General features: G+C 50.8%; 1 long non-coding RNA gene across 1 annotated transcript; it reads left to right on the forward strand.

Annotated features, from left to right (window-relative positions):
* The first annotated feature begins 6,943 nt into the window (after window positions 1-6,943).
* On the forward strand, window positions 6,944-13,911 carry LOC144934957 (uncharacterized). Its single transcript, XR_013637239.1, has 3 exons — window positions 6,944-6,982; window positions 10,194-10,290; window positions 13,881-13,911. It is a non-coding gene; the product is annotated as an uncharacterized LOC144934957 (long non-coding RNA).
* Window positions 13,912-14,210: the final 299 nt, after the last annotated feature.

Below are 14,210 nucleotides of genomic sequence, written 5' to 3' on the forward strand. Positions count from 1 at the left end.
CGCTGGGGAGAAGACAGGGGGAGAGAGAGAGAGAGACAACGAGCGCGATGGAAGCAGCAGACAGCAGAGAGAACTGGAGTAATGTACATAGCGAGAGAATGTATAAAGCGTGCGTGTGAGAGAGACTTTGAGCAGAGTGAGTGTGTAAACAGTGTGAGAGCGTGCGAGCTGTGTAGAGAGACGCAGAGAGAGATGGGGGGGGTGGGAGAGGTGAGAGAGAACGGTGTCTCAGAGGATATCGCGTGGCCTCATCTCGATCAGATAAACCCAACACCCGCATAATGCAGAAGCAGGAGCCGAGAAAATGAGACAACTAAGACATCTCCATTGTAATTATCATTGACAACAACAACAACAGCAACAACGGCGGTGGCGGGCCATGATGAGAATGAACAATACCGATCTACAAACGGAAGAGAAATAATAAGAAGAAGAAAAAAAACGATGAAAAAAAAATAGAAGTAATTTTTTTACGACGAAATGTTTATTTTTGTAAAAACCCAAACCTCTCGATAAGACTGCGCTGTCAAGAAGAGTGGACGAGTTCTCCGTGTCGCCACCACTGCGCCTTCCAGCAGGGACGTTGCTTCCCTGCACGTGTTTGCCAATCTTCGCGTATTTATTGAACCAAACGAGCGAGCGATCACAGTAAACTCGACATGGGCAAGCCGACCCTTGTGTTATGTTTTTTGGGGGGTTATTGTTGTTATTATTATTTTGTAAGTTTTCTTTTTTTTTTACTCACCGTTCCGATTAGTCGACTGACACTTTAGCGCATCGCTGGACGGTACTATCGCGCAGAAGGGGTGGGTGGGGGGAAGAAGCAGTGTAGCCCTGTGCTTGGTACGTTGTACGTTGTCCGCCCTCATCGGAAGAGTCTACGCGATTGTAAAGTTTGTCTGCAAGTGCCGTTAAGAAGAGAAAGATTAAGGGGAGAAAGACGAAGATTTGTTGACCGAAGACTGCATACATAGAACTAAACAAGACGAACAAAACATGGATTATACAGAGACACGTTCGTGATGAACTCCATCACACACAGACACACACAAACACGTACACACGTCTGCAAGCAAAGAGACCACACAGAGAGACAGACCCAATGATGGCTCCGTAACATCTTTGAGAACTTTCATTTAAACTTCAGAAGACTGCTTTATTTTTATTTTTTTGCAAAAAAATAAGATAAATGTGTTTCCGAGGTATTGTAGATTTTTTTGTAAAGTTTTCCTGCCAGTAAAGAAAGATAAACGGTTGTATCCTACACAATGTACACTTAAGATGATGCTCCATACGAACCTCACCGTTCACCCCGCAGACCAGTTGCAGTATCGGCTGTGGCTGCTTTGAACCCGCCAGCACACACACGCGCTAGCGGCCCCGTGTAGACTGCTCGCTTACACCCGCACGAGCTGCGCGTCCCACGCACGCGCACGCGCATCCCACGCACGTGCACGCGCATCCCACGCACGCGCACGCGAGACCCACGCACGCGCACGCGCGACCCACGCACGCGCACGCGAGACCCACGCACGCAGGCAGGCAGGAAGGCGCTCGCTACTTCGAGAAGAGAAAAAACTTAGATGCCTTTTTAAGTTGAATTCCGTTCCGTTGATATGACAAAAAATTAACATATCGTATTTTTTTTTATATAATGTATTTATTTATTGTTCAACCGACAAACTTGCATTAAAGATGAAAACACTGTAAAGCTACCTGGCCCGAATTCATTTGTTGTTGACGAGTTGTATTTTGTAAGCACCCTTTAGAGAGGAACAAGCAACGCAGTGTTTAAAGGCTTGCGAGACTTTGAGTGAAGCGCCGCATTAAACAGATGTTGGCTTAACCGATTAAGGGATTCCTTTAAACGTGTCCAAGCCGTTTTGCCTCGCTGCCTAAAACGAACGTGTTTAGCAAACATTGCCGCGATGATCTGAACCACTGTTATCGCCTTCGGTGAATGCGTCGCGCGCTGCTAGCCACGGGCATGACCCCCGCGTATCTCTTCCCGTTCTCACGTGCCAAGGCAGATCTGCTTCGCCAGTCGCTGCCCTATTAAAGCAAATCAAGGCATGACAACGCAGTGACTCTCATTCATCATCGTCATCATTCATGTAACGTGTCCATCCACTGTTGAATGAAGGCCTTACCGCTTCCGTGTCGATCATGTGGATTATTTGACTTTACATTGCAGCACGTCGACTAGGCTGGACGGGTGCGGGTTCGTCAAAGGAGAGGGAGGCTCATGAGCCGTTCGGATATCGCTGGTCGCTTCGCCTTGGCCGGGTGTCGAACTCAGTGGGTGTCAGTCGCGTTGCGTCGCACAATTGCGCGAACCGCTGCACCACCGTTCACCAGCGTGGCATGTACAATATAGGGCTATGGGCGATCGTGATCTTGAGCGAGCGAATTGGTGAGTGATGCAAATTCTAGTTTTTAAAAATATATATAGAAGGGCAAGGAACCCGAAGTTTGGCACAATTATAGTCGAGACCTTGATTATATTTTAATTTAAACAATTCCAATAGACAATGTTCGCATTTATGTCCTACAGACCGAGTTTGATTAGTTTAACTCTTGGTAATTATTAAAACGATCATCATCGTCGGTGAACCAAGTGCTTCCCTGGATAGAGTTGGACGCACAGAAAACAGGCAAAGCCCGCTAGCAGTTACTCAAACGCAAACAAAGATCCCCCGTATAACCTTAACAGACTTTTGGAGCAAGCGCTGTTCGCGAGCGCCTATGAAAGCAGGCACGGCTCACGAGAAGATGGATGGCCAGCACCCTACACGCGGGCGACTTGATCTCCATAGTGGGTTGTATCTAACACACTCACTCCAGACTGAGTCGACCGAGGAGAGGCGCAGGACCGGCTCAGATAATCGTCACTGGTGTTGGTGGGCGTGAGCGGAAATCGAACTCGGCTCGCCGGGTTCGTAGCGCAGAACCCTAACCACTAAAACACTACCGTTAGCAATTACACAGACAAAGACCCCCGTATAGCCTTAACATACTGTAGAGGCAAGTACTGTTAGCGAGCACCTATGAAGGCCGGAACGGTACACGAGGGGGTGGGTGGCCAGCACCACGCTCGACCGCCTTTGTCTCCCCAGTGGCGATGTTTACTACACACCGCACCAGGTGCTCATTTGAGGCTGAGTCGACCTAGGGGAGGTCCAAGACCGGTTCAGATAATTATAGTCGTCACTGGTGTAGGCCGTGAGCGGGAATCGAACCCGGGTCGCCGGGTTCATAGCGCAGCGCGCTAACCGCTACACTACCGCTACCAATTACACATACACACACAAACACACACCGCGAATTTGTGTACTTTGTGATGGCTAAGTTATGGATCGACGGTAGAAGTAGGCACGTGACCAGTAGCCACAGCCACAGCGAGAGGTGAACAACAGCACACGAAATGAGGTGTCGATGTTTCCTCCGTAAATGGAAGGACCAGGGACTCCACCAAACTGCCATTGCGGTGAGGTGCAAACCATCGGGCGAATGTCTCTGACGACTGCCCCAATACAGCACGCGTGTCCATGGTGGAACAAGCGAACTATTCCACTCCGCTCCCCCAGTACAGCACGCGTGTCCATAGTGGAACAAGCGAACTATTCCACTCCGCTCCCCCAATACAGCACGCGTGTCCATAGTGGAACAAGCGAACTATTCCACTCCGCTCCCCCAATACAGCACGCGTGTCCATAGTGGAACAAGCGAACTATTCCACTCCGCTCCCCCAATACAGCACGCGTGTCTATGGTGGACAAGCGGTACTACGCCACTCCGCTCCCCCAATACAGCAAGTCTGTCCATGGTGGAACAAGCGTTACCACGCCACTCGGCTACCACCCCCGGATGACGTGCAGGAATGGCTCACTCAAAATTCAACGAACAATTGTAGTTTGTTGCTGTTTTTCAAAACGCTACACGAAAGCAGAGGAATCGTTGGCTGTGCCTGTGTAAAGGAGGAGCACTTGGGTAGAGAGCGGACGTCTGCAGGGGACGGTCCGATGTGGACCGTTGTTTGTTTCGAGAGTACAGGGCTGGTTTTAACCGCGGTGGCGAGGAGATGTTAACTACCTCGCCTGGTATGCAAGGAGGTCGTGGGTTCGACCCCTACCGTTGTCACATGTACGTTTGGAGTTTGCATGTTCTACACATTTGCAAACATGTGTTTAGACGATTTTACTGCTATGACTTTGCACATGATAAGCCAATTCATTGGACTATCGTTTGTGGCCAGGTTGCCTCTGAAAAGAATGTGTATATAGCTCAGCGAGCCTTACCTGGTAAAATAAGAATTTTTGTGTTTCTGCTTACGGAGGAGATAAGAACAGACACCTTCATATAGGCGGATTCTATTCAGCGTACAGGACAGTTTGCGTGGTAGTTTCCGCCACGTGTGCGAGCTAGTAGCGATATGCAGACAGCCACTCAGCCAGTTTGCAGGAAAGCAACCGATCGATTGCTGACACAGCCGCTGACAACAGGCGATCGTGATATCCTCTGGAATTAGCAATGCGGACAAATGATCAAAGAAGGCCATCGGAAGCCATTCGCATTCGCAGGCAGGCAAAGTAACGTGGCTATCGTCCCCACGGTCTAAGACCAGCCTATCATTATTTATCTATCCATCATCGATGTGCTAATGGATTAAAGCGTTCTCAATATTTCATGTGGAGAGACCGACGCAAGGTTATTTATTTATTTATTCATTTTACAGTAACCCAGGTCAACCTTTTGCAAAAACAAAATGAATTTCATCTGCGCGCGTCTGGTCCAGCATAGCGTTTCGAGTTAAACTTTAGTCAAGTTAGCATTTGCGTGTGTCTGTTGAACTTCTATCGCACCGTACGTAGCCAACCATGCTAATCGGAGGTGCGGGGGAAGAACAAACTAAACATAAAAAATAGTTCTGAAGAAACGAGTTCTCAATGGAGTTGATTTAAAAGTGTACAGCTCCAGTGGCTTCCCAATATCGGAAGCAAGAGCGTTCCAGACGGCCGCAGAAGCGCATTTGAAAGCGCACGTTGCAGTGAAGTGGAAGAGGTGGGAGCTCGATTGACTTTTTAACACTTGGATCACCGTAATAATGCAAAATAAATGCCCCTTCAATTCATCATCATCATCATCAGCAGCAGCAGCAGCAGTGGATTTGGCCACTGCTGCACTGCCACTGCGGGCAATAGACGTGCCAACTCGGCTTTGTATTACACACGCTCGCGTCTGTGTGGTACCCAGTGAAGTCTCACTGAATCTCAAACAACTCATGTTCAGGAGGTTCCCGCATTGGGGATGGTTGCTCAACTTAAATGCAACGCGTTTGCCCTCATGTGCGAGATAATCGGAATACCAGGATAAAGCCCAACATTCACATACGAGGGACGAACATTCACATCTCCGCACAGATGGATTCAATAATTTGCTGATGTGTTGTTTTTTACTCCTGACTACCTCGGCTTAAAGTGCATGACACGTGTTAGGAACCGCTGACCACACATATCACCATCAGCAGGATGTTTAGCTCATCCTCGCAAAAATAATTACGGGCCAGATAATGATGTGCGGTCCTGCTTAAATCCACTGTTGGATGAAAGGCTTCCCATTACCGAGTTGATCGTTTGAGTTATTTAACTACAGTACGGATTGATGAAGGGCCGCTCTTTGTAATGCCTTGCTACGTGGCGAAGCTAGCACTCGCCACTCGTGATAGCCGTGGTCGGGATTGGAAATCGTGAATTCGGATTCAGTAACCCAGTTTGAGAACCACTCAACGTCACTGCTCTCTCGCGTTAAGCACACTCGTCAGGCTACATTCGTGAAAGTTAAATGAACCCTTTGCAACGTGGACCATTGCTCAGCCTAAACCCCCACGTGGTCGCGCGGCGTGCCATGGATAGATAGAAAGATCATGATTCACTGCGGCAGCTTCGTGAGAGGCGGCGGCTTTCATCCAGCAGCGCATTGGCCATGTCTGATGATGATGATGATTATTTGGTTCTTTCGGTTAAGTCACGTCTAAAGATAAAATAATAAATTAAATTAAATAATAGAATACGACGTTTCCATTGCAACACAAGCAATCATCATCAGGTATAATGAAATAGCGACATGAAATCTAACCAGAAAACTATAGACAGACATATTAGCAGACAGATATCACCAAGATACATAGCGGGAGCAACACAGGTAAAATAATTCCTGCAGTCACGAAAGTTCTAAAATTAAGATCTGATGATGATGATGATTGATGGTCACGCCGCCTGTTGTGTCACGTGTTGTGCCGAACAAATACACAGGGCAGGATCGGAGTTACACGAGGAGCAACAGCAGTGCAGCTCTACGCTGGGTATGAAGTGAACTTCTTGGACTGACTCCCACATCAAGAAGCCGTTTTTTTTTCTTCAATCCAACCAGAATGGCTCGTTGTTGTTTGCTTGAGAATAATGTAACGTACGTTGAATTGAGCGGGGAGGCTTTTTTGGCTACGATAATAGACCTATAACGAACCTTAACAAAGCGAGAGAGAGAGATCTCTACAGCCAAAACCCACGGCGTCTGCGTGACCGACTTTTTTTTATTATATAAAAAAGAATTCGGCTCAAAAGTCAGAGGACAAAACACTGTAACTTACAACAATAACCCCCCCCCACCACCCCCACCCCCCACGATTGAATAGCCAGAAAACTGCCTTTTAACTCTTCCACGCTTTCTTCTTTGCGCTCTCTCTCTCACACACAGACACACACACAGACACACACACACAGAGAGGGACAACGTTTCTGAGTTTCTGCTGCGGGCGAGTCTGCTGCAACACATCGCACCGAGGTGCTTGGTGAAATGTGCGTGCTCTCCAACAACAACAACAGCAGCAGCAGCAGCGACTACAACAACGATAATTACAACAGGAACACAAACAGCAGCAGCGGCGGCGGCAACAATTTGAAGGCACAGGCATATCTGCACCAAGGTATTGACGACGCACCGATAGAGCCCGCCTGTCCGGGCCCTCTTGTGATGTGCAGCAGCAGCAGCAGCGGCAACGGTCAGGAGGAGCTTCATCTGTAGACGCGGGCAATGGGCGAGTTATTTGTTGACGTTGATCGGCGAGGTGAATTGGCAATGTAAATGTGTGTGTACGTTGAACTTCTTTCGCATCGTACGTAGCCAATCGTGCTTTGTCGGAGGTGCGGAGGGACGGACACACGAGTTACGTGTGGGATTGCGTCTGTTCATAATAGTGGAATGTATTTACTCGGGAAATCCTCAACTTATTTTTTTGGTAAAATTTAGTTTATGCTTATATAAACGTCCTGCGTTTGGGTGTTTAGAAAAAATGTTCACCCAGTTTCTTTGCACTTCCGATTGGCGCGGTTCGTTACGTACGGCGCGAAAGAAGGTCAACATACGTACGTACAAAAACACTGATTTTGTAGCTTCTTTGCGAATGAATCCATTGGTTGGAGGCAAGCCTCCCCACGCCATCTTGGTCATAGGGTTATTGGACCACACTTCGCCCCTCTGGTAAATGCAATTTGGGGGAAAAAAGAGAACCAGGACCGGCTCAGTTATTACCGATGCTTGCCGTGGCTGGGAACCGAACTCAGGTAGACCGGCTCCATAGCGCAGTGCGTCAATCCCCCCCTACCCTTCCTATTGTGTGCATGCTAAATACACACGCACACATACCCAGTCCAGTCTCTCACTACTGCATAACTCGTACATGTGTTTATCAGCAACTACGCGTTATCTTGTTTGAGCTGCCGGGAAGAGCATATTTGGTTAAAACCCGTGGCGCGAGAGAGCGCTCATTTGGCATTCTCATTCGAACAACTCAGAGGCAATTTAAGGCGGTTATAGCCACTGGCGTAGGCCACGACCGAGTGAGTGCGCAGGGGGGTGCAGTGGCCCAGGGGACCACGGATTGGAGGGGCACAAACGCCGTGCCGCGATTAGACGGTGGTGCCGAGGGAGGTTTGGGTGGGGTTCATTGTACACCGAGGTAGAGGGGAGGGGTGGGTAGCGTTTCATTCATTGCAGGGCCCCAAAATAAGTCGATGGGACAGGTCACGTGTGGTGGGGTAAATGTGTGGGTACTGCCCCATCTCTTGCGACGCATTCTGTGTCAGCGTGGACGAGTAGGACGACATCACTCACTGCAGCCGGGAACCCCTTCCTCCGACAGTGGCCGTGAGCGAGCAATTGCAGGGCCGCGGCTTTACCGTTCACCAGAGCGGGCACCATTCCCCGAACCGCGCACGCGACCGTCACTGGCCACTCCAGTGGTGGGGTCGGCAAAACGGAAACAACACGAGGAGACATTTATTTTCGAATTTCAAGAGTCGCACCGCGGCTCCGGAGCCCGCAGGGGGGAGCGGGGGGAGGGGGGGTTGCCGACCCCCCCTCCCCCCTCCCCCTTGCGGGCTACGAGAAAGAGAAACGAAGAGCAGAAGTCGCCACAAGGGTGCCTGCCGCGAGCAAGCTCGGGTTGCGTGGCTCGGCGGCTCTGCGTGTGCTGCGAGTGCTGTGGGTGCGGTGTGTGCTGCGAAACGAGTGATGTGTGTGCGGCGTGTGCTGTGTGTGCTGTGAGTGCTGCGTGTGCTGCAAAATCGAGTGCTGCGTGTGCTGTGCTGGTGCTGTGCGTGTGCTGTGCTGGTGCTGTGCGTGTGCTGGTGCTGTGCGTGTGCTGGTGCTGTGCGTGTGCTGGTGCTGTGCGTGTGCTGGTGCTGTGCGTGTGCTGGTGCTGTGCGTGTGCTGGTGCTGTGCGTGTGCTGGTGCTGTGCGTGTGCTGGTGCTGTGCGTGTGCTGCGCAACGAGTGGCGGCGCGTTTGGATGCGGGCTCGTCCTGGTGTGCTGCGTCTCTCGCGAGCTCCCACCCCGCCCCCCCCCCCCGCGCGCCCCCCCACCCCGCCCCCCCACCCCCCACGTGCGCCCCCCACCCCGCCCCCCCCGCGCGCCCCCCCACCCCGCCCCCCCCGCGCGCCCCCCCACCCCGCCCCCCACCCCGCCCCCCACGTGCGCCCCCCACCCCGCCCCCAACGCGCCTCTCCCGCGACGACAGCAGCAGCTGACGTCATCATCATCATCTCGCCTTCCCAGTTATCGCCACCGGAGGACCAATTACGTTTTAATTAGCGGCAGAACGCGGAGCGCGCGCGTGTGCGCGCACACAATGGGAAATAGGTAACGCTTTTATTGAGTGCTGCATAATGCGCTTACTTATTTGTAGACGTTGTATAAACAGGTGCGTGCGTTAAGAGTGTGTGGTACATTTCACGTGCACGCGTAATAATACTTAACTACGTTTTAGTACTTAAGGCAAACATTTTAAGTATTTTTTTTAAAGAAAGCATGCATGTGTGTGTGTGTGTGCGCGCGCATGTCTTGGGGAGCGATCACGTGGTCGTTAGCGCACAGCGCGACGAACCCGGCCACCAGAGTTCGATTCCCACTCACGACCAATAGCAGTGGCGAATATTTGAACTGGTCCTGGTTTCCCCCCTAGGTCGATTTAGCCTTAAATGGATACCCGGCGCAGTGTGCGAGTCTCATCGCTGGGGAGACGAAGGTGGCCAGGCCCTAAATATGAACCCGGTGCCTTGTGCAAAACATCGGCACTGGTGAGACAAAGGCGGCCGGGCGTCATGCTGACAACCGCCCCCCTCGTGTGCCGTGTCGGCCTTCATAGGAGCTCACTAACCGCACTTGCCCCAACAGTCTGGTGGAAAGGCTATCGGTGGGATTATTTATCTTTGTGCGCACGTGTGTGCGCGTATGTGCGCGCGCGTGTGCGCGCACGTGTGTATGCGCGCGCGTGAAGAGTAAGACATCAACACATCGCGAGGCACGTTTAAGCTCAAGCCTTTTAACCCCTCATCATTTATCCTTGCGGTTGCGGTCACACATACACACATACACACACATACACACACCCAGCCGGCACAGCGGCTCTCGCTTCAAGCCCAGGGTCTCGCCTCTCGACACGTGGTGAGTGGCCAGAGTGGTGCTACTTTGACAGCAGAATGAAGTCCCATGAGGTCCACGAAGACGCATGTTCAGCCTACAAAAGTAGAAAATGCAGTGGTACCCCCCCCCCCCACCGACCCCGGTTTACGTCGGAGGATGCGTTCCCTGAAAGGTGCGACGACTATGTAAACGACGTGAATAAATGCGTTTTACAGGGTTGAGTGGAGGTGAAGGTTGAGAGGCGGCGGACACGAGAAAGAACGGACGATGCTGTCAGCGACGTCAGTGCGGGTTCGAGGCGACGCAAATCAGGTAGCGGTGTTCATAAAGCGACGACGTATTTGCGAAACGACGTTAAATGGGGAGACGTAAATCGGGGCATTCCTTTAATTTATATAATAATTCACAGTCCCCTGGTGCTAGATGATGGCCTCCCCCACGCCGTGTTGGGCGTGGGGTAGTGTTCCTATTTGTTGGCGTAATAACAACAAAACCAGTAATGATGGTGCAACGATAGCTGTAATCAATAACAATAATTCCCAGCTGGTGTTGCTCCATGTGCTATGAAGAAATGCGATGGATTGCGACATCTTAGGACGGTGCTGCATGGTGATGCGGTGGGAAGGCATTCATCTGACAGTAAATAGATAACGGTCAATTATGATGAAGTAGATCTAATAGGCAATGTGGGTGCTGTGATATCAAAATTTCCGCGTGCCATAGGCGTACAGGATGTCACCTGCACAGCGCAATATATTGCCAACTGGGACACATGTACGGCGAGTCTGATGAGCGATTTCTAAGACACGCTGGGGTACATTGTCTGAGAATTGGTAACTACGAATGTGTCAACCGTGACCAGAATCAGCGGCATTGATCCAATCAGGACGAGCACTCATTGCGTACCTCCACCTGCACATCCCATCTGCCATTTGTGGATCAGCTGTGTATCTACGTGTGTATGTATGTTGAATTTCTTTCGCACCGTACGTACCCGACCGTGCTAATCGGAGGTGCGGGGGACGGCAAACTTGCTATGATGTCATTCTCTGGTGTTGTGATTTTACGGGAAGCAACACTGGCACTTCCACTTACGATCTCTCTCGCTTCCAGGCCATTAGTCTTTTGGGCCATTGGGCCACAACTCTATCCTTTACCCATACTTCTGTGCAGAAATTCACGGCGTCGCGCTGTTTAGTTGCGGCAATGTTGCGTCGCGTGCAAGACGTGACGGGAGGGCCTTATTGAATGGTCACATCGACACCTATTGCCGTCTAGAGATCACCTATTGCGTGCACTCTCACCCCGAGTTCTTACCAGCCCGCACTCAGCTTTCTGAAAATTAAGAATGTCTCATTAAATTTTGATTTAAAGCTTTCGTGACTGCAGGGATTCATATTCTTGGTTCTTTCGGTAAAGTCACGTAGAAGGGAAATAATAAAAGAATAAAAAAAATTATTTTATATTTTTCTTATTTTACTATTTCCCTTCTACGTGACTTTATCGAAAGAACCAAGAATATAATGTCTCATCATTCCCAGCAGGTGCTACACATTGGGTTAGCCGCGTGTGCTGGTAGATACAGATCAGTGGCTTAGCGGCGCAGGTTAGCGCTGAGACCTGGTTGGTGTAAGGGACGAGATGCGGTCCGCTCGTCCACGTTTCCCGTCACCCTTTGTAACCCGACGTTTGGTGCCCTCCGGCTCGCGGGCCAACGCGCAGTTCCACGCCTACACACTCGATAGCTACGTCACTGACGCACTCCCCCCCTCCCCCTCCGCCATGCCATGCTCTATGCCAGGCTTAGCTGTAGGCTACTAACTTTGGTGATAAATTAATTTCGGCTTCAGTCTTGCATCAAGATTCTAACGCCGTGTTGCAGAGGTGAAATGCGTGTTTGAACAATACATCGTTCACGCGCGACGCTTCTCATGCATGGACCACTTGGGCATACATTGATTGCGCCCCGTTTAGTTTGTGTTGAGTTCTGAATTTTAATTCGCCACTTGAACAACCCGAAATCAGCGTCGCATGCGTTGGTTGAACTTGTATCTACATGTTTATTGTGCCAGATTCTTCATTAAGGCTGCCTCAGAACAGACAACAGATACGTTAGAGCAGTGTGGTTCTTAACCTGGGGTGCACGCTGTACCCCCTGGGGGTGAGAGACATGGCCAGATTTCTTTCGAAGGTAAATCATCGAAACACAAATTAAGCACCGGCACGTAACTACAACTATTTTGTTTGATCACCATTCATAATAAACGTTTTTGGGTGAGATCGCGTTATTTATAAATGCGTCGTAACCCTCCACCACCCGACAAGGCCAATCAGCAAAAAAGTGTCACGTTGACAAAAGACAAATAGTTCACTACTTTATAAATAACGCGATCTTACCAAAAAACGTTTATTATGAATAATATTGGTCGCGAAAGCCCACGTGTTAAACTTGATCACCATTGTACCCTTTTTTACGATTGAGAACCAAAGGGGTGCAAGGCTGCAGTAAAAGTGAAGCACCATTCCGTTAGACTAACGATTCGGGCAACGATCCTTCTCCAGAGCAAAACGGAGCAAAACAGATCAGAAAGAGACGCATTCTGCTATGTGGAAGGGTCGCTGCTGGAAACGTCAGCCAACTGACGTATATCCATTTCTCGAATACGACAGGGCTAATGATGGATATTGGTGACGTAAACAATGTGCTTGCGTCTCCTTGTTCCACAGTCTGTTGTGTTCTTTTCCCTTCGTACCTAAATTAAATTCATAAAATTTTCGATTACCGCTTCTACATTTGAGATCGTATTTTTTTTTATGTTTCAGGTCCCTCGTACAAAAACATATCAATAATGTATCGCTCTCAATGGGCTCTCTCCTGACTTTCAGTAAAACGGTGGCTTGGCGTGGTTAAGCATTGGGCTACCGCGGAATGGAGTTGGGTGTCCCCTGTCCAATGGGCACCCCCCCCCACCCCCCTTTTATTCTTAGTGCACGTGGCCCGGCCCTTAGGACCACTCGGGCCGCTGGGTCCCGCCGGTGCAGTTGCACCGCCTGCACACTCGCTGGGCTATACCACACCGCCAATGCAGGTCATCTCGACCAAACCCCCCCCCCAACCCCGTCGATGAATCGGTGCGTCGCCGCGTAAGATCTCGGCGCGGACTCGCTTCCTGACACCTCCTCGGCGTGCGCTCTCTCGCTCTCTCTCTCGGCAGGTGTCCGCCGCGCTCGGCAGATTACACGGGTTCCATAAAATCACCGCGACGATGAACTAAGCTAAATTACAAAGTCTACAATTACGACACGTCTACAAAAAGGAATGCGTTGTTACTCTGTTCATTTTGCCGCGGCCTTTCATCTGCCCGGAGCGATTCAAAGAGGCCTTTGCTGGCTTTCAGCGCGCTGAATGGAGCGCATTCCTATCCAACCCTTGACAATGTCGGGCAATTTAACCCTTGTGCCGCCCCCACCGTCTCCATCTTTGCACCCCCCGCCTCCCCGCCCTCGTCTCCCACCCCTCCTCTCTCATCCACAAGCCACGCTTAAGGAGGAGTTCGGGTCGGATCGATGCATTTGGCGCTTCGAGTCCCGCCACCCTCCCCTTCTAACCATTTTCCCCCCACACCCCCCCCCCCGCTGATTTCAGCAACACGCGTGTGACGATGCTAACGCCTGCTGCAGTTGCGGTGACAGTGAACGGCCTGCGACCAAATCCACGCGACCGATCGCGTCGGGTCTGTGACGCTAAACAGGGCTCGGCGCCTGGTCAGCACTTACATATCGGAGAGACTTCCTCTGTCTGTGCATAACCAGGTGTTACGGGCTTGGGCTGCGAGGTGGCCGGCAGACGGCGGCGTTGAGTGTCGTGCGTGCTCATGTTTACTCCCCACCTGAGGCCACAGCCGAACCAATGGAACCGGGCCAAGGATCCCCAATGTGGCAGCAAGGACCCTCCCGAGAAGGAGCCTTGACTCGGCGAGGCTGGATGCGTTCACCACGGGATGAAAACGAGCTGATAAGTATTGCAACTGTCCACGGTTAGATCATGAACCCAATTGATGTGCTGCTGCATAGCGACCTTGCATTACGCACGCGACTTCGCCATCTCTATGCAATCCACCAACCCCGCTTCTGTGTTGTACACACGCGCCTCGACTGCAATGCGTGACTGCTTCGTAGGGAAACAGTGCTGTCTGTCTGCACCTTAGCGCGTTTGCCAATTGCTCTCTTCA

This window comes from Lampetra fluviatilis, chromosome 12 (assembly GCF_964198595.1).
Source record: "Lampetra fluviatilis chromosome 12, kcLamFluv1.1, whole genome shotgun sequence".
Taxonomy (NCBI): Eukaryota; Metazoa; Chordata; class Hyperoartia; order Petromyzontiformes; family Petromyzontidae; genus Lampetra; species Lampetra fluviatilis.